Source organism: Corythoichthys intestinalis, chromosome 5 (assembly GCF_030265065.1).
Source record: "Corythoichthys intestinalis isolate RoL2023-P3 chromosome 5, ASM3026506v1, whole genome shotgun sequence".
NCBI lineage: Eukaryota > Metazoa > Chordata > Actinopteri > Syngnathiformes > Syngnathidae > Corythoichthys > Corythoichthys intestinalis.
The window spans coordinates 19106391-19126696 of record NC_080399.1 but is presented as its reverse complement, the minus strand read 5'-3'; the positions used below and the strand labels follow the sequence as shown (position 1 = coordinate 19126696).

At 38.2% G+C, this 20306-nt stretch overlaps 1 protein-coding gene across 3 annotated transcripts in view; it reads right to left on the bottom strand.

The window, feature by feature from the left end:
- plxnb2b (plexin b2b) overlaps nucleotides 1-20306 on the bottom strand; it is a 467166-nt gene that overhangs the window by 279887 nt on the left and 166973 nt on the right. For 2 of the 3 annotated variants that reach the window (XM_057836746.1, XM_057836745.1), the window contains one exon: nucleotides 19209-19314. The gene's annotated coding sequence lies outside the window, so the exon portion shown is untranslated. Of the gene's footprint in view, nucleotides 1-11050; nucleotides 11132-11608; nucleotides 12131-19208; nucleotides 19315-20306 lie in introns of those variants that run through there. The other variant, XM_057836747.1, reaches the window with a different exon arrangement.

Sequence of the window (20306 nt, the reverse complement as noted above, 5' to 3'; positions counted from 1 at the left end):
AAGAGCATTGGAGAAAAAAAAGTTAGCATTTTATAGCATTTAAGCTAGCGGACTTTTGCTATGTAAGTTAGCCAATTGTTCTTTTGTTGTACATAGATCCTCATTTATTTATTTTTTTTAATACCGTTTGAGGCTCAGCTCAGCTATTTTAATTTTTCATGTTCCCTGTCCGATTACTCGATTTTTCGAAATAACTAGTTCATCAATTAATCGACTACTAAAATAACCGATAGCTGCAGCCCTATACTCTATACTGTAACACTCATGCAAAATCCTTAGTCATCTGCTTTTGTGCTTTTAGTACTCAGACTGTTGTATTTCTGTTAGGATAGCAACTGCAATGACAACAACTCAGGTTCAAACAAAACAATAAATATATCCCACTAACAAGATGTATTGACACTAAACTGATTAGCAAAAGATGTGGAAGTCAAAGTAAATATATTTATTGATCTTGTGTTTAGAACCTCATAAAAACACCCGTCCATTTTATCAGTAAATCAAAAATTCATCTTCATAAACCACTAAATTGTGTGATGCGGTGGCTCGCAGCACAATAGCCGCAACTCAAACATTACATTTTGTTCTCTGGAGACCAGCAAAAAAACACAAGCTCCTTGGCTGAGTTAATTAAACACAGCGCATATAGTGTCTGGCAAATCCCTCATGTCTCACCCTTGAAAAGAATCATGTCACAACAACAGCAGCTGTTGCAGACACACAGCGGGCTGTCTAAAAATAAATGATTATTTTCTTAAACTTACCAAGAGGCAAGCCAAACACTAACATAAGGAAAGTTGGTTAAGCAAAGAAAAAAAAAGGCACACTTGAGCAAAGCAAAAGCAGTCATAGCTAACATATAAAAGCAACCTAAAGTATGTGTCCCTTAAATGATAGACAGGAAATTATCCTTATCGCATTAATGTACAATCTCTTTTCCCCACAAGAAGCATTTTCAAGCACCGCAAGAGAGCAGAAAAGCATAATCGCGATACAGAAATGGGTAACGGGGGATGAAATGTGTTGTCATACTTTGTGAGAGTCCTGTGCCTGAAGCAGAAGACTCCATCTGTTTTCAAGGGCTTCCACTTAGACGCATAGACCTCATTATTTCGTACATGCAAGGCCCATGATCCATATGAATATCTATTACGAGGAAAAGCGTCTTAGGTTGCCGCCCAATGCTCAGCAAGCAAAACACTGTTAAGACAGCAAAACAACATGGAGCACTTAGGAGGCAATGCATTAAGAGTGTGGTGTACCAGGGAAGCAAGAAGTAGCCATTTGTTGCAAGAGGGGTTGGGGCCATTGGGGGGCTGTGAGGGAGCTTCACATCAAAAGGCCCCCTCTTTATGAGACGGTCCATTGTGGCGGACTGTACAGATCGATGAATCAGGTCAATAGATCATTAGGCAATCCCTATGTGCCTGAAATAACACAGGGATCAGAGTGGAGATAAGAGCCTGGATCAATGTCCTGGACAGATGAGAGGTGGACAGAAGCTAGAAATGGGATAGAGGGAATGGACCCATTTAGGGGGCGTATCTGAATGCATTTTCCGTGTTTTCTCATTAGGAAAACTGATATGAAATTGTCCATTAAACCGTACAGACTGACAATACACAGAGGTGTGGCGAAAAAAAATGCTCTGGATTGTCCTATTTTTGAAATCCAAAACTAACCCAGATAAAGACACGCCGTCCTTTGGGTAGCCAGTCGAATCCTTCAATATTAATCAGGTAATTGTCTGTTCTGACAATAGGCATCTGTGTAGGTCAGGGTACACAGATACAGATAATCGGGTCGAATTCGAGCATTGGTTCCCCCTTTCCATCAAATCTAGCAGACAACGGCTTCTCGGATGTCTCTGAAAGATTATTCTGGCCAGTAATACTGTGGTGATGGTGTGTTGAGGGTGATTTTTTTCCCTTCACGATCTGCTCAGATAGCAGTCTGGCCCAGCTATCATTAATGCTAAAAATTGCTCAATATTTCAAATCGCTAATCGCTAGGTTGAGACGTCAAATGTAGAGGTGGGAATCTTGGGGCACCTAACGATTCGATTACGATTAAGATTCAGAGGCTACGATTCGATTATAAATCGATTATTGATGCACCCCCACTCCCCGCTATTAGCCTCTTTTAGCCGCTTTTAATGTTTCATACATTAGTTACAAAAATTGTACAAAAATCCTCTCAGGCTTAAATATACTATTTCAGTATCAAGATTCAAAACAGAAAATAAAATACTCAAGTCCCCGTTCTGTATGTGTGTATGTATACATGCGAAAGTTTTAAAACTGTTTCATCATTTAAAGATTGATTCAAGTCAAGATTTTGCCGATTTAGGAGCATTTTAGATAAAACGTTATCTAGGTTCGCTTGGAAGGTTCGCTACAACAGCCTTCCAGAGAAGTCTACTGCTTTAAGATGGCGGCTGTTTACTAACGCCGGCGAGTCTGTCATTTCGCATCTAGTTTTCTATACATGTGCTGCTAACGCCGCCAAGTCTATCATTTCGCATCTCGTTCTTTAAACATGTGATATCCACTGGAGCATTATGTGGGCGTAGTTTGTAGCGGCTGTCGGCTGCAGTTAGGTATTATTGTTTATTCATTTCGCGGCATGTTGAGTGGAGCCAGAGCCGTGAGCTAAGCATGATGTTTACTCTCGGTCCGTTCCTCATTGCGTCCCGAAGACAGCGTTGGCTGTGTTTTAGTTCCGCTTCATTTGGCATATTTTAATAATCGGAATTTGAATGTTTTTGAATCGTTCTCGAATCTTCGATGGCCGAATCGCGAATAATCTAAGATTCGGCAATTTCGCACACCTCTAGTCAAATGGAACACTTCCTGAATTTTGTGCTGTTGGTGGACACAAACAGAGAAGCTCCTGGTTATGTTGAGTAATTGCATAATGTGTATAACATGGAGAAGAGTTAGAATTTGTAGTGATAACTTAGCATCGCTTTCTTAGATCTTCTACTTTGAATCCTTCTTCGTAGTACCCCAAGCTAGGGCTGCAGTTATTATTTTAGTAATCGATTAATCTATCAATTAGTTAGTTCAAATAATCGATTAATCGGATTAATCGGAACATTTATTACGTAGCAGAATACATTTTAGGCAATGTAAAATAAAGGCTTGCTATGATTGCAATTTCAAAAGAGCATTAAAGGCGAATACAAAATAAAATTCCTGAGTGTTTCTTCAAACTGCAGAATTGCATTTTCATAAATTAAAATACCTAAGCTTAGTGGTCAATGGTATTTAAAAAAAAAAAGAATGAACAATTGGTTAACTTGCATTGCAAAAGTCCGCTAGCTTAAATGCTATAAAATGCTAACCTTTTTTTGTTTTTAACAGTGGTCTTAATATATTGTTTAAACACCTATTTCCACAAAAAACAGCTAAATATACTTATAAACTAAATAACAAATACATAAAAACATATATTACCTCAAACAAAAACTTGTCTTATGTTGGTCTTCACAGGGAGCCGCTAGATTCAGCCATGTAAAATCAGTTATGTCATATTCAATGTTGCCAATAGAGGGCAGTGTATCCACCCAAATCAATAAAAGTAAATGCAAACACTTTCAAAACAAACCATTGAAATGCCCTTTTAATAACAAATGAATACTCGAAGCAGAAAATTTTGATTCGAAGCTTTGTTCTAATCGAATTACTCGAGTAAATCGATTAATCGTTGCAGCACTACACCACACTTTATAAGTGTGGTAAGAACACACACATTCTGATTTGTTCTATGGTATTTGTAAGTGTCTTTCACGTTGTAAAAATTGTTATGTGTATTTAAGCCGCTAGAGTTGGGTATCCAATTCTATCTGAGTGAAGGTAATGGAACTAAATGTTCAGATGCTTTTCATACATCAATGCTTGCACAAGGTCTGACGGCCAAACTGTCTGCATGGTTGGGGAGCGATGAGGGAAAACGGCATATTTATTTAGTCATGACAAGGACGCGGGCCTAAGGTGCGCCAGGTGGCGTGCTCCTCCGCTCAGGAGAGGGGCCTTTACAAAATGTGTCGGGCCGAGACGGAAGAGGGTGTTAGAGCGGCAAATGGAAAAGCACAGCTGGATGTAAATCACATAATCCTTCGCTACTGGGGGGCAGTGGTGCGCTGATTGCCTCCTTTAAATTCGGTAATACCGATCATTCTGTCTGGTTAACTCATTAGCGCGTGCAGTTTGTCTGGCAAACCACTTACGCCGATTGGTGCATATTACTCCATGCTTCCCCTAAACTAAAGCACAGACTTATCAAAAAATAAATAAATAAAACTTTTATGTATCACATAAGGCCCGTAATTATACAAACAACAACGTTATATCGAGTTAAGCTGTTAAATAGCAAAGCAGCATTAAATGTCCTGACTAATGCTCAAGTATGACAAATATCAGAGCAATTCATTCGTAATCGTATAGGTTGCCTTCTAAAGGTCAGCCTGCATTTACCAGGCACTGCCTTTAAAAAACATTGATTTACAGATAAAGTCGGCATCACATTTCTTTGCAATTGATTTTAGGGACTCATCATAAATAAACATCACCAAGCTATTAGAGACTCGCTGTATTTGAGCAAACCCATTACTTATCCTCATATAAAAACAGAAATAATACATTGTCTGTTTCATGTGTCTATCTATTCATCTATTCATTTATAGCGTGGTCGCTGAATGGAAAGATAGATAGTATTGGACCCAGCCGCAGACTTCGTGCACATGTGAAGAGAGATGTTAGTTTGACAGGCGAAATCAAAAGTGTTCAATTACTGTGATGTTATGAGTTGTAACAATAAAGGCGGGTGGACTAAAGTCTCTCTTTACCTTTTATCGACGCCAGACTCAAATCAGACCAAGTAGATTAAAGATTCGACAACCAAAAAAACGGAAATTGTGGCTTTCGCAGATCAGAGCTTTGTCATTGCAGCCAGATATCCCGTTCTTCATCCGTGTTTGTTCTGAACACTTCATTGAAGTTGAGCATTAACGCTTAGCAACGCCAGAAAACGCATGCTACACACTGTAAATACAGGACATATCTCCACTATCTAGCCTTGAGGCTAATGTTAACCCAAGTAAGCCAAGCTGTCAACTATTCCGGGTCATTAACTTAGACAGTCTTGGTTTTATTTCCGCTTGTCTTCACACACAGTTAGGCGGTGAGAGACATATGAATTGTCTAAGGATAGTTGTTTATGACAGCCACTTTGTCATCATGTCATGTCTTTGCCATTCCATCCCAAATTTCTCTGTACTTTGTTAACTTTTAAGGCCTCGTCTCACATATAAAAAGATTGGACAATTTATAAGGTAATTATAGGCACTCATTGAACTTATTGGATGTCATTAACGGCGCTACATGTCCAGTCTATTTTGACCAGCCAGTCAAAATGAATTGGATGTCTAGCGCCGTCAATGAGTGTTTTTAAAATAAGTGTAATTCTTGTACTAATTAACAACCAATACTACAAAAAAAAATATTAAATATTTTGTGCATGTTTTTTAATGTAAAAAAAGGGGGAATTATATGTAAATATTATGCGTCATCAGTCATAATTGTTTAAAACCAATTTATTTAATAAAGAAAACCAACAAAAAATAATAACTTTAACTTTTATACAGCTATATTTTATTTATTGATGATAGAACAGAATATTATAATTGAGACCTGCTGTCCGTTGCACATACAGTATGTTGACATCTCATTTTGGATCATGTCGGCCAACACTGGTCCATCAAATGTTAATATTGGGGCCAACATGACCCAAAATGTGATGACACCAGGGTTTCGTGTGTGTGTTTTATTTTTAAATTACATGGGTACCTCTACTTACGAAGTTAATTCATTTCAAGACCTTGTTTACAAGTCAAAAGAGTCGTATATCGTGCAGGATTTTCCCATAACAATACATTATAATTCTATTAATTCCTAAACCTAAACTAAACTAAATTCTTAAAAAAATACTGCTGGTACTATTGCAAATAGCAACTATACATAGCAAAACAAATAAATTTAGAATAAAAATCAGAATAATAATATAATAATAGTAATGACAATATTAACACCTGTAATAATGTAACGAATCAGGTTCTAATGTGGCGGATGTGTTTTGCGTGGTGTACCACGCACCGCGTGGCTAACATAACAGAGTGAGGGAGGTGCATTATAGTTTTTACTTTCAATTTTCATGTTCTGTTGTTGGCGTCAGCTACGGCGGACAGTAGGCGTGTTGTATTGCATTAAGTTTTGAAATAAATGATTAAAAACCTGAGGAAGCTGCCAATTTCTTTGGCGACGTGACAATAACAATAATTTAGGGCTGTCAAAATTATCGCGTTAACGGGCGGTAATTAATTTTTTAAATTAATCGCGTTAAAATATTTGATGCAATTAACGCACATGCCCCGTTCAAACAGACTAAAATGACTACAGTGTAATGTCCGCTTGTTACTTGTTTTTTGGTGTTTGGCGCCCTCTGCTGGCGTTTGGGTCCAACTGATTTTATGGGTTAGTACCATGAGTGAGCATGGTGGAATTATTGACATAAACAATGGTGAGCTACTAGTTTATTTTTTGATTGGAAATTTTACAAATTTTAATAAAACGAAAACATTAAGAAGGGTTTTAATATAAAATTTCTATAACTTCTACTAACATTTAAGAACTACAAGTCTTTCTATCCATGGATCGCTTTATGAGAATGTTAATAATGTTAATGCCATCTTGTTGATTTATTGTTATAATAAACAAATACAGTACTTATGTACGTATATGTACGTATGTTTTTTTAGAGCTGGGAATCTTTGGGCACCTACCGATTCGATTACGATTACGATTCAGAGGCTCCGATTCGATTATAAAACGATTATTGATGCACCCCCCCTCCTTTTTTTTCCCTCTTTTTTTAAAAAAATGTTTTGTACATTAGTTCCAAAATTGTTCAAAAATACTCTCAGGCTAAACCACACTACTATTTCAGTATCAAGTTAACATATAGCAGTAAATGGTAAACAAATATACAAAAATAACATTAAATAAAAAAACTCCAGTCCCCATTCTGTATTAGCAGCTTTAAACTACATTCAGTTAATGTTGTGAATCAACCGTTAAATTTGTAAAAAAATGCTCCCGTTATTCCATAATTTGCCTTTTGTCTACTTTCGACATGTGAAAGTTTTAAAACTATTTTAAAGATAGATTCAAGTCAATATTTTACCGATTTAGGAGTATTTTAGATAAAAAGTTAATTAGGTTTGCTTGGAAGGTTCGCTACAACAGCCTTGCAGGGAAGTGTACTGCTTTAAGATGGCGGCCGTTTATAACGTCAGCATCTAGCTTTTTGTAGATGTGCTGCTAACACTAGCAAATCTATATTGCATCTAGTCCTATATAAATGATATCCACCTAGTCCTATATAAATGATATCCACCGTAACATTATATGGATGTACAGCTTTTCGGCAGCAGTCGGGTATGTTGTTGTGTTTTTTTATCTCGTTGCATGAGTTGAGCTAGAGCCGTGAGTTGAGCATTGGCATTACCCGAGGGGCCGGGTAATGGGAAGCATGATGTTTAGCTACTCTCGCTCCGTTCCGTCCCGAAGACCGCGCGGCGCGCTGAGTGTTGTGTACTTCCCGCTTTACTTCGCATATTTCAATAATCGGAATTTGGATGTTTGTGAATCGTTCTCGAATCTTCCACGGCCGAATCGCGAATAATCTAAGAATCGGAAATTTTGCACACCTCTATGTTTTTTATTTTAATTTTATTTAAAATATTTCAGTTATTTATGTTTTGTTATTTTATTTATTTATTCTAACATTATATTCATGTTGATGTTTCGATTTGAAAATATCTTGTGGAAAAACAAAATGCCTTATAAAGGGTTAACTAATTAGGGTAATAAAAAGCAAAAAAGGCGATGAAAAATTAGTTGACCCTCTTGGTCATTCATCTCTACATCTAGTTTGATAACTTTTAAAACTTTTAGGGCATGGGAAAAGCCCTAGGGACCCAACCTTCCTGCTTGATTCCACTCTGAGCTCTTCTGTGTGTCAGGGCGTACCCACTCGGGGAGAGGCAGAAAACCGGCAAGGCAGGAGAGTGTGGACGAGTGGTGGGCCGCCATAAGCAGACGTTTCACCCTAAAGAGGAACAGCACGGCAGCCCCAGCGGACATCTGTTTGCACAGGTGTGCTTACCCGATGTGATTAAGCTCGCCGCCACGCACACATTTTCCCGAGCGACGACGCGCAGCTACGCCAAACCAACACTGGAGGGGTGGCGATGGTTGAAGGATGACATTTGGAGGGGTTCGGGCACAGATGGAACTGATTGGAGTTTGAGGACGGCGCAAGTGGAGGAGAAAATGAAGGGACGGACGGAGGAAAAAGTTTGCTTGGTAAACCACAGGACCATTACCAGCACATGCAGATGCTTCTCTTTTGATCCTCAAAAGGCAGTCAGAAAGCCACAAGTGTACTTTCCCAAAAGAAAAACTTGGGCAAATAGAAACTGATAACACGGGAGAAAAGTGGCTGGCTTTGAACCATTCGCCCATTGAGCATTTGTTCAAAAACTTTTTAAAAACAGCAAAAAACACCAATATCTCACCAAAAGCAAAGAAAACTCTCGAACCGAAGAGTAAATGAAAAGATGTTTACTTTTATGACATTTTATCATGCAGCTATGGATTATTTGTGTAGTTGATTAATCTATCAACTACTTAGTTTGAATAATCGAGTAATCAGATTTGGAACATTTAATGCGTTGCAAAATAAATTTTAGGAGATGTAAAACAAAGGCTTGCTAAGATTGCACTTTCAAAAAGGCAATAAATGCAATACAAAATAAAATTTCCAAGTGTTACTTCAAAGAATGCAGAATTGCACTTTCATATAAATACTAGGGCTGTCAAAATTATCGCGTTAACGCGCGGTAATTAATTTTTTAAATTAATCACGTTAAAATATTTGACGCAATTAACGCACATGTCCCGCTCAGACAGTATTCTGCCTTTTGGTAAGTTTTACAGCAAGGCTTTTTGTGCTGTCTAACAGCGAACTCTTGTGGTCGCTTTGCGACATGGTTTATTGTTGTCTTGCCAGTTCAATATGGTTGCACGACGTCTATGTTCTATTTTTTGTATGAGACGCTTTTTGGTTATGTTTAGTGAACCTGTATAGCGTGCTAAGCTAACGTTGTTGCTAATGCAATGCTTGTGTACTTTTTTTTGTAGTTTTACGACGGTCTAAAGAGGACAATGGTTTGAGGCCATTTTATTAATAAATCAGATGAAAAAGGAAGAAGTCTGATTATTATGGCGTCGTTCACTAGCTGTCTAGCTTTGGAAAAAGTAGACGCTTCGGAATGAGGACAGCATAGACAGATTTAAATGACAGTAGAGTGAAATGCCCACTACAGTCCTTATGTACCGTATGTATATATCCATCTTGTGTCTTATCTTTCCATTCCAACAATTTATTTTACAGAATATATATATAATTTACAGAAAAATATGGCATATTTTATCGATGGTTTGAATTGCTATTAATTGCGATTAATTAATATTAATTAATTTTTAAGCTGTAATTAACTCGATTAAAAATTTTAATCGTTTGACAGCCCTAATAAAAACAAATTAATATATCCAAGTTTAGCCTCAAATGGTATTAAAAAAAAATTAATAACGATCTCCGGAATAAAAAAAACAAAAAACAATTGACGAATTTGCACAGCAACATGACGGCTTACTATACATAGAAAAGGGCACACATTGTGAACATGTGACAGAAACTTGCGAATTTTGTCTAGTTCTCGTCTCGTCAGACGAAAACTGCATTCGTTTCGTTGTTTTAGTCTCCCAAAACATGTTTTGGCTTGATATCGTCTTATTATCGTCAGGAAAAAAACTATTTGTTGACGAAATATTTTCGTTATCGTCATCACTGACGAAAACAACACTGGTCTCTTAATTACGGAGTTTTCAGGTCACAAGACTGCTTCTAGAACCAATTAATTTCGTAAGTTGAGGTACCACTGTACATATGTGAGCTGACTAAACTTTCAACTAGGGTTGTCCCGATCCGATATTTGGATTGGATCGACTGCCGATATGCGCAAAAAAAATGTGCATCGGTATTGGATCGGCCGACACGGAAAAATTCCAATACAGACTCCCGATCCAGTTTTTGGCAAAGTCCGGTCCCGGTTTTTTAGTCCACCGATTTACATAATCCATTCCAATCTTTGCTTCGGTTTCCGGTCCCCATTTTACGGCACACCTTCAGCACACTAGCATAACCGTCTCCCATTTTACCTCCGTGGCATCTCCTACATTATGACTGCAATGTAAATTTAAAGTGCATGTGACACGAAAAGGCATGTTTATGTCATAATACACGCGGTATTTTATGCTCCTGACTGATATGGACAGCTTGGATGTGTGTGGAAGAGATCGCTATATTTATTTAGTTTTTTTAATCCCGCGCCCTGAAAATGAGTGACTTCCGGCTTCAGTCTTGCATTGAGGAGGAGGGCGCTGTGACGTGTACGGGAGAAGGACTCCTCTTCACTATACAGTAGGAGTGGGAACCTCAGGGGACCTCACGATACGATACGATTCGCGATACAAGGCTCACGATAACGATTATATCACGATACAGCGATTATCGATATATTGGTCAGAAATTGGATACATGACATTCTACGATACAACTGTTGAAACAAAAAAAAAAATTAAAAATTGAAAAAATACTGTTTAAGTCATTTATTAAACAGTGACACCTTTTCTGTGCAACATTGCTGTAAAATATAAATCTACTGCAAATTGTGCCCCTGCATATATAGAGGAAACAAACCACGACCACTGATATCACTTTGAGAGATCATGATGAATGGCACCCTTAATTTTTTAAAAAAGTTTTAAATCTTAAAAAAAATAAAATAAAAAGTGCCATAGGTGTCAGCAGTTGAGCTTGGAGTGGGGCAATGATAAAATTGGTGGGTCTTTTCTTTGTATATGACCTTTGTTGCTTGGTGTGAGGACTTCCGCCATCTGCTTCAGCATTTAAGATGTCAGACTTGCTCAGTCACAGTCGTCCTCACCTTAAAAACAACAAAATAAAACAAAAAATATTAGCTACTTCATACCGTTTGAGTTGAAATCCTGATTTTTTTTTTGTGTTGGAAGTATTGAATTAAAAAAAATATGAATTGAATGTATAGAAATTAAAAATAATATCAATAAATAAATAAAAAATAAAATAAAATCAATAATTACCTATTTTTAATATGTAGGCTACATTAATTATCATGCACATCACTTTATATATCTTGGAACCTATTCAAACCATTTTTATAGCTTATTGTATCAAAATGACAGTAATAACAGTTTGTGTAGTAAACTAGATGGAAAGTGGTTCTGAAATAATATCAAATAAATCGGTAAATTCATGTGGGCTTGTTCGATATTCATTTTCATCCAGTTTAGGGTCCTGGTTTATTTTATATCATTCAACATCAAATGTCATCAAAATAATACATGTAAATTAAAAAGTCAATTACATTGCAAAACTTTCTTACCACAAGTGATGAAAGCGAAGCTCACGAACTCCGGTCTCCACTACGTCACCAGCTCCCAGTGAAACTTATTTTTCTTAGACAATTCTTGCATACAGCAAAGGCCTTGTTCACCTTACTTCCTTTCTTGTTGGTGTAAAATGTAAAATGTGTCCCCATGTGTGATTTGTAGCAATATTTTTCTAATTTTTTCCTCCCCCTTCTCACGGGGCTTTTTTATTTTTTCAACCCCCTTGGAGCTGCCTCTCTTCTTCTCTAGACAACTTGTGCGCACTTTACCCTCACCGCCACTCCCGAGCGCCCCTAGTGGACCGCCAAGGAATTGCTCAACAAACATTGAGCAGTTTACAGCATCCATACTCCATTGTATGGCCAATATGTTAAATAAAAGTATCGATACTTGGCGGGAGCATATCGATAACCCATCGGGTTGCAAAATATCGCGATATATCGCTGTATCGAGATATTGTCACACTCTTACTATACAGCCTACTGTTTCGTATGAGGACTAAGGATTCATCTGATTTTTCGGATTATTACGTTTATTTTTCGCATCACGCCAGCCAAAGGGCTGCAGAAAAATCTTGCTGTATGAGGGAGAGGCGTGTGCGCCTTTTTGGAGTTTCAAAAGGTTCCCATTCACCGTGGATACTGGCCAAAGCCCTACTACTGTGGGACCATTGGACTTACGAGGAAGTGAGTAAACATCTTGTTTTGTATTATGTCAAATACGAATACAGCGATTACAAAGTAAACACTACAAACTTTCTTTAAGTAAAGGACTACTTAAGTTTGATCATTAATAGGCATATAAAAAGCTCTCCTCATGCACATTAGCTGTACGTTAGCTGCACAACAACTGCAGCCGCCCTCCTCCGGGGAACGAACTGTAAATTGCTCTCCGCCGGGCGGTTTGCCGATCCACAAAGACAATCGACAACCCAGTCGTCATGTCAAATAATCCGGGCTAGTTATGTGTGATTTTCCGCTTCGAAGACTTTGAAACATCACTCTGTTCGGGTTAGCATGTCGGCTAGCTGTCATGCCTCTTGGTTTGTTTACATTCTCCGAAGCCGGGGAAGGGAAATGACATATGTCCGATTTAGGTGTCATAAAATATCGTTCAGGAGGTGCGACAGTAAAGGTGAAGTCGACAGTTTTGACCATTATGGAGTTATTTTGCCATGTCGTCCTGAATAAGTGCATTTTTATTATTTCATTTTCCATTTAGCACAAGACTGTTATTTGTCATGACCATGCCATTTATTTAGCAATTGGGGAAAATACTTGGATAAAAGGAATATTCTGTAAAAATATTGGACTAGAAAGACTGAAACAATGACATTTTGCGGCTCTCTTCGTCGTGTTTTCCTCGTTCTGAATAATTCCCCCTCAATGGGCTGAATGGTACAACCGATGAGCCCAGTCTCCCGCTGACGTCATCCACCTGTTGGGGACGCTAGAGCCCTATAATGGTAGGCGTGGCTAACCGGCAGATTAAATGACTAATTTCTCGTCATCTGCGCTTTGCTAAATTGTTGTATATAGTCGAATCGTCTCAAAATATGATTCTAATTCACATAATAATGCTATTTAAGACTTTTTTTCTCCTGTTGTATGCTCTTTAAAGTTAATCGGTAAAAATGTCAGCTCTCACCTGAGCATCTTGAAATGCTTGTCTTTGTCAAAAAAAAAAAATCTCCCCATCATGCTGGGACTGCATCCAGGGCAAACAGCTGAAGGGAGTGTGTAGAATAGATGGAGCAACAAAGTGTGGAGAAGATTGGAGAGTAGAAGCCATTTTCGGTTTAAAATAGTATTATTTGCACTGATTTTTTTAAAGCCTTGGTACAGTTGTTCAAGAGCAGAGAACTGATGCTGAGTTAATACTTTACTTTCCACTGAGGTTGTGTGTTTTGCTTTTTTTTAAGACAGTTTACAATATCATTTGCACTTTTTACTAACTGCCATTTCTGTTTGTTATTTATGTTTTGTGTTTATCACTGAATAAACAGGACACTTTCTTGTTACCAACCATTGTGTGTTATTCAGACTCATCCAATTCAGCTGGCTAGTTGTTATCAAGAGTACTAAAACCCTTTTCAACATGGGTCTGACAACTAAGTAAGGAGGCTAAATAACTTTAAACTTTAATACATGCTTAGACAGGCCGGTATCGGTATCGGCCAGTATCAGTATCAGATGGGAAGTGCAAAACGATATTGGTATCGGATCGGAGGTGCCAAAACCTGGATCGGGACATCCCTACTTTCAACATGGTGGAATCTTTCCTTTTAAAGCTGTAATCCGAGATTCACCCCAAAATCCTTATCCCATACTCAAAAGCTGTGCAGATCTCCAAATCAACAGCGATTTGCTAGCCACTGCGGTGGCTTAAAAACCTGAATTACACAAGCAAGCTCAGTGAGACACTATTCAACATCTCACTGTTCAAAAAACATATTTTATAAGTATATCTCAGTCCAAGGTTAGATTTCAGTTGACGTTAGTTAAATCTATCCAGGTCTCTTGGGTATTAGTCAAAGCAATGGATAGATGAATTTATTTATAAGAAGGGGGTTTACACTATAAAGGCTTTAAAAGCCAGTGTGTGCAAATAGAAAACCACAACAGTGGTAGAAAAAACATTTGGTTTCAATCCACTCATCCATAGAGTGGCCTATGGGATATACTGGAGGTGGGCATTGGATTTGGCAGAGTAGGAGATACCCAGAGCCGCAACACACTTGTTTCCACAGCAACCAGCAGTAGGATTGATTCCGCTCACACTGGCAGGGTACTTCACGCTTTAATCTAAAGCGACAAAATGCTCGAGTCCATTTGCCGGAAGTAGAAAAAAACTTCTCTCCCTAAACAGTTGATTCAAAACAAAAATACCAAACAATTGTCTTTATTTATGCTTGCGGCGCTCAGCCCCTCTACTCTTATATAGCCACCAAACTGCAATTCTAGTGTTTTGGGTTTGTCGAAAACTTTCAAGCCATTTCAAATGACCACACTCGGTACCAGCGACAAGAAAATCTTGAACAAACGAGAAAGAAAATCCCATTTCACAGCAGCCAGGAAGCAAGCAAGCCGGGGGAGAATCTCCTCTAAGAGAAATTGGAGCTTCAAATAAAAAGCCGCTCACCCCGACATATCTCTCTTTAAGAAAAAAATGAAACAGAAGCAGACAGATTTAACGCTAAATCATCCCCACTGTATGACTAAGAAAGCTTACCTAGCGCTGACAACTTGAAGGGAGGATGCCGGGCGCTTGGCGGCTTATTAGCGCTGGTAAATATCACTTTGCTTGTGCCTTTAAAACTTGCACCTGTGACTCAGACTGAAAAACTCTTTCATAACACACAAGATATGTGGCCGAAAAGGAAAGAAGAGCAAGAAAAAAAATCTTCCTTTCTATCATATTTTCATGTTGTCGTGAAAGGATTGTACAACATGTAAAAAGGCTCGATTTACACTGCAAATCTAAGTGCCCAATTCAGATTTATTCCATTGTAGTTTTACTGTTTACTAACATGTGCGTTCAAATTGTGTCACCCGGATGCATGAAACACAACAATTGTGTCACTTAAGTGAAAATAGAAACACGAGGCAGTGGAGCGGAAAAAAAAAAAACACATCAAAATGGTGTCACTTGAAAAAAAAATACTGGAATAGCACAACTTGGGAGGAAGAAAACATCAGGGTTACAGCACTTGGGAGTAAAAACATCACAATTGTGTGACTTGAGGACAAAAACAATAGAATCAATCCTTGATAATAGGAGTGGGCACCTCTTGGTACCTCACGATACGATACGATTTGCGATACAAAGCTCACGATAACGATGATCTGACGATATGGCGATACACGATTATTGGTCAGGAAATCATTCTAGAATATTCTACAAACAACTAATAAACAGAAAAATAAGCGTCTGCTGTGAATTGGAATGAGTTTATAACTAGTAGACGTCCAATCCATTTGAACTGCAATGAGGTAATTTTGGGCTATTTAAGGTCATTTACCTGTTGATTTTCAGTTACTTCCTGTTGATTTTGGGGTATTTTACGGGTCACTTCCTGTTTATTTTGAGTTACAGAACAGGAAGTTTCCTGGGAATCACCCAAATGAATAGGCAGTGATTCAAACTCAATAGGAAATGACCTGGAAATGCCCTGAAAATCGGACAGAATGACTGTGAATGCTTTGGTTTCCAATGAACGAACGTTCCCAGTCTAAATGGATTCGGCGTCGTGCACCGTCAATGCAGCCTTAGAGTTAACTGAGAAACTATTATGGGGGAAGATTTTGGTAGCAACTTGTTGGTTCCGTTTTATTTATTTATTTTTTTCGACATTGAAACCTTTTTAAAACGATATCTCGATTCTTGGCATGAGCATATCGATAACCTTTTGTGATACAAAGTATCACGATTAGAGCTGAAACGAATACTCGAGCAACTCGAGTTTAAAAACTGATCCGAATAATTTTATTCACCTCGAGTAATCATTTAATTTTGACAGCTCTAAGCATCACGTTTTCTTTGGACTACTTTTAATGCGGGACAACGCGCTGATGTCACGTGCATGGAGGAAGAAGCAATTAAAAAAAAATAAAAAAATAAAAACTTACTGCAGCCGAGAGCCGCTACAAACGACGCTGACGTTGCTAAAAACTAGCCCGCATGATGCTACGGTGGTAACAGGTAGCGTCTGATGCGTCTCATAGAGATCACATGGACGTTGAACTAGATGAGAAATGACAGGGTCAGCGGCGTTAGTGAACAGCTGCCATCTTAAAGCAGTAGACTTCTAAGCGCTAATAAATAAGATTAACGTTACTGTCACTCGATCACGTATCGTTAGCCCAGCGGAGGGCTAGGTTTCTATTAATTATGACCACTGTCGATGCGTGGCTAACGTGTCTTACATACAGGCTTTAACATAACATAGCGCTGTGGATTGATGAGGGTGTAAAATAAACTTAATAATGCTAACTGTCAATTTTAGCTCAGTAGTCATTGCTGGATAAAACACCAAGTAGGACTGGTCCCTAATGTGCTCCAATACAGCATGTATCATACATTTACGTATTTTGAACACTGCAAAAACTCAAAATCCTATCAGGACTTACAGTTTAGACTAACTTAAAACTTAACTAGAACTTAAAAATAGCTTGACATAAACAGAAATTCAATTGAAACACGTGGGAAAAACACCTACATTTTAAGTGATATGCGTTATCAAGCGTACTGGCATTATAGGTAACACAGGTTTAGGTAACACAGGTAAGAAATATATATACATATATATAGATACATATATATATACAGTATATATATTTTTTATAAAAATAAAAATTGAGTGAAAGCAGTGAATTAGTCTTTTTTTTTATTCTAGTTACATCTGAGATGCAATTGTTGGCTGTTTTCAACAATGTACATCGAAAATAAAGACATTGATAGACTGAAAGTGGTTCAATATTAGATGAAATATCTTGTTTTCTCATGTATATTTATAATTGCTCTTCACCTAAAAATATATGTTTTATCCGATTACTCGATTAATCGATAGAATTTTCAGTCGACTACTAAAATATTCGATAGCTGCAGCCCTAATCACGATAATTCGCCATTTTGATATTTTGTCACACCCCTACTTGATAAAAAAAATAATAATAATAAAAAAAATAAAAAAGCAAAAAAAATCTTTAAATAAAAAAAATTTAAAAAAATAAATAAATAATGAGAACCACTCCAAGTAGACCAGGTTGTTTTTCGTGGGCATGTGTATCCCTCTAAAGGAAACCTCGGACTTAAAGACTTGTAGGCTCTAATAAGCCACAATTGTTTTCTTTTACTAAAATATGTCATTAGAAACACATAAAATATTGCCATTGATTTAAACATCTATTATATTTAGTACATATTTTGACCTATGGAGGGCGCCATGTTTTTATACCTGCCATGGATGCTCGGGTGATGACGTAGATTGTCACTATCACACGACGAATACTACCGTTTTACTGCAATTTCTTCTACGCAGCAAAACGTCCAACACATGCGCTCATCGGTTAAAAGCGACGAGTACTTACTATTTGTGTTTTTATTGAGTCTTTTATTACCTTTACATTGCCTCAAAATACTTTTTGTATGTCTTTCCCTCTCATACTTTTAAGCATTGTGTTTTCTTGTGGTAGCTTATAAGCAGATTGGTGTTCTGTTGACCAAATTAGTCACATAGCATACTTAAACCACCCTTATTAGATAGATTAGAAGTATTTTCTTAAGGCATCTTTAGCATGTTCTATCTGTATGCAGCTAAACAAAACAAGCTGAAAGCACACGATATTACTTTGGGTGTCAAATTCGCCTCTTGTAGACATTTCGCTGTTGTAGCACATTTTGGCAGAACAACAGTTTGTCCAACGCTCGTCTTGTCTCATCCCGTCTTTCCTGTTCATTTTGCTTTTGCTGCTCGTTTTGTGAAATATCAACAGTGTTGTCATGCCCCTTAATGTTCCTCTCGGGTTCAAATTGAAAGGGTTGAACAGATGACATGTTTATGTCGCTAGACTCATACTCTGAAAGCCCGGCAGCATAGCCATGTGACGTCACCGCCCTGCGACATGAACAACAATGTCGACCTATTGGTTAAACTAATTTTACATACTGTATAAAAACGAAAACATCGAGAGTGGTTTCAATATCAAATTATTTTAACTCTTAATAGGATTTCTCTTTTAAGAACTACAAGTCTTTCTGCTCGTGGATTCCTTAAAAGAGAAAAAAAAAAATCATGGCAGTTGGGAGTAAATAACATAAGAATTTTTACCCTTGGGTAAATATATCAGAATTGGTTGGCCCGGCACCAAGTAACTGCATCACTTGGGGAGAAAAAAACCCAACAGAATTGGGCCTTCAGGGAGAAAAAAATATCCCAAATTAAGTCTCCTAAAGGCAAAAAATATATCTATTGGAATCGTACTGCTTTGAGGCAAAAAAAAAAAAAAATGGCGTCATTTGCACCATGTAGTGTGAATCTACCCTAAGAATATGATAGTTGCATCTGTCTTGGAAGTTACTGTGACTCTCCCTGACATCAAGCTGCAGGAGACAAACACATTTTATTGGCCGAACACACAGCCGTTCTCTATTTCAGATTCCGTCTGCCATAGAGCGCACCCCCCCGAAAACACTTCCCACAACTATAACGGGCTCCAATCTGCTCTCACTTCCCATCTCCCGGCGAGCCCAAAGTCAGCGAGGGGTTCTGCTTGCGTGAAATGTGAGAGATGTACTGTATATATTTGCAAGTGCTAATGCTAGGCTGTGCAGGCTGTGAGGCCAAGAGCAGACAGATGGTTCTGTGAGAGGCAGAAGATCAGAGAAACGCTTGCTCCCTCCCACAATGTTGTTCGGTGCGCAAGTGCTATTTCACATGGGAGCTCTGTATGGCACTAAAGAGCTACACGGTACATAATATCACATCAATCTCATGAAGGTTCTTATTCCAAAGATCCCAAGAAATCACTCCAAAGTGTGCGTTTGGATGGCTGGAAATGACTATAACAAATACACATGCTACAGTTAGCTTACCCTGTTGTTGCACCTCAGCTCTTGACGCTTTAGTTCAGTACTCCACAGTCTCCACTTTGCTGTAGCGCTTCGTTTTCTAAATTCTTTGTTTCCTCTCCAGAAAATTCTGAAATAACACAAATAAAAACATGATAGAGTTAGTGTTTACTTAAAGTGTATATGAAACTAGAAAGCATGTTTATTTCATATTACACACTGTATTTTATGCTCCTGAATGAAATAGACTGCTTCGATGTGTGTGAAAGAGACCGATATATTTTATTCAACTTTTGGAATCCCGCGCCATGAAAATGAGTGACTTCCGGCCAGTCTCGAATTGAAGAAGAAGCAAATGTGACGTCAGCGGATGAGTTCGTCTTCGCTACACAGCCATACTATTGTAGGCAGAAGGACTGTGGAATCAGCACATTTTGCGGATTAATTTGTTTATTTTTCGCGTCACGCCAGACCAATGTTCTGCAGGTTTTTGTTGCTACACCAGGGAAAGTGATGTGAGCTTTTTGGGGTTTCCAAAAGATCCTGTTTACCGCGAAGAAGTGCTTTATATTATGTGAAATACTGGGATCATGGCACACGTTTTGATAAGGAGGTGGCTTGCATTTTGTGGGTGATAATGCTTGCCGTTGGGAGACGGGAGTGCTTGCCTTCATCGGCCGGAGACAATGGCGTATGTCCGCTGAGAATGAGCCATTTTAGTTCCCCTGCTTTGTCCTCGGCAACGAGCACTCCTGCCAGACGTTTGCTAACATTGCCCTGGGTCCGGCGGGACTGCTTGCCGGGGCCACAGCAGGGAAATGATGAGCCGTCATAGTCCGCTGAAAGTTATTCGCCTGAGGCTGGCCGATCGGTGAAGGCAATCAATCCCACCGCATAAGTCGGGGTAGTTTTGTAGTAGTTAGGGGGTAGTTTTCTGTCTAAAAAAAAAAAAAAAAAAATATATATATATATATATATATATATATATATATATTGTTTCTCGTATAATGTTCGCAAAAAGGCACTGGGACACTTCACAGAAATTTTGGTAAAAGATTTTGTGGACTGATGAAACCAAATTTCAATTGTTTGGGAGTAACAAAACGTCATGTGTGGAGGAAA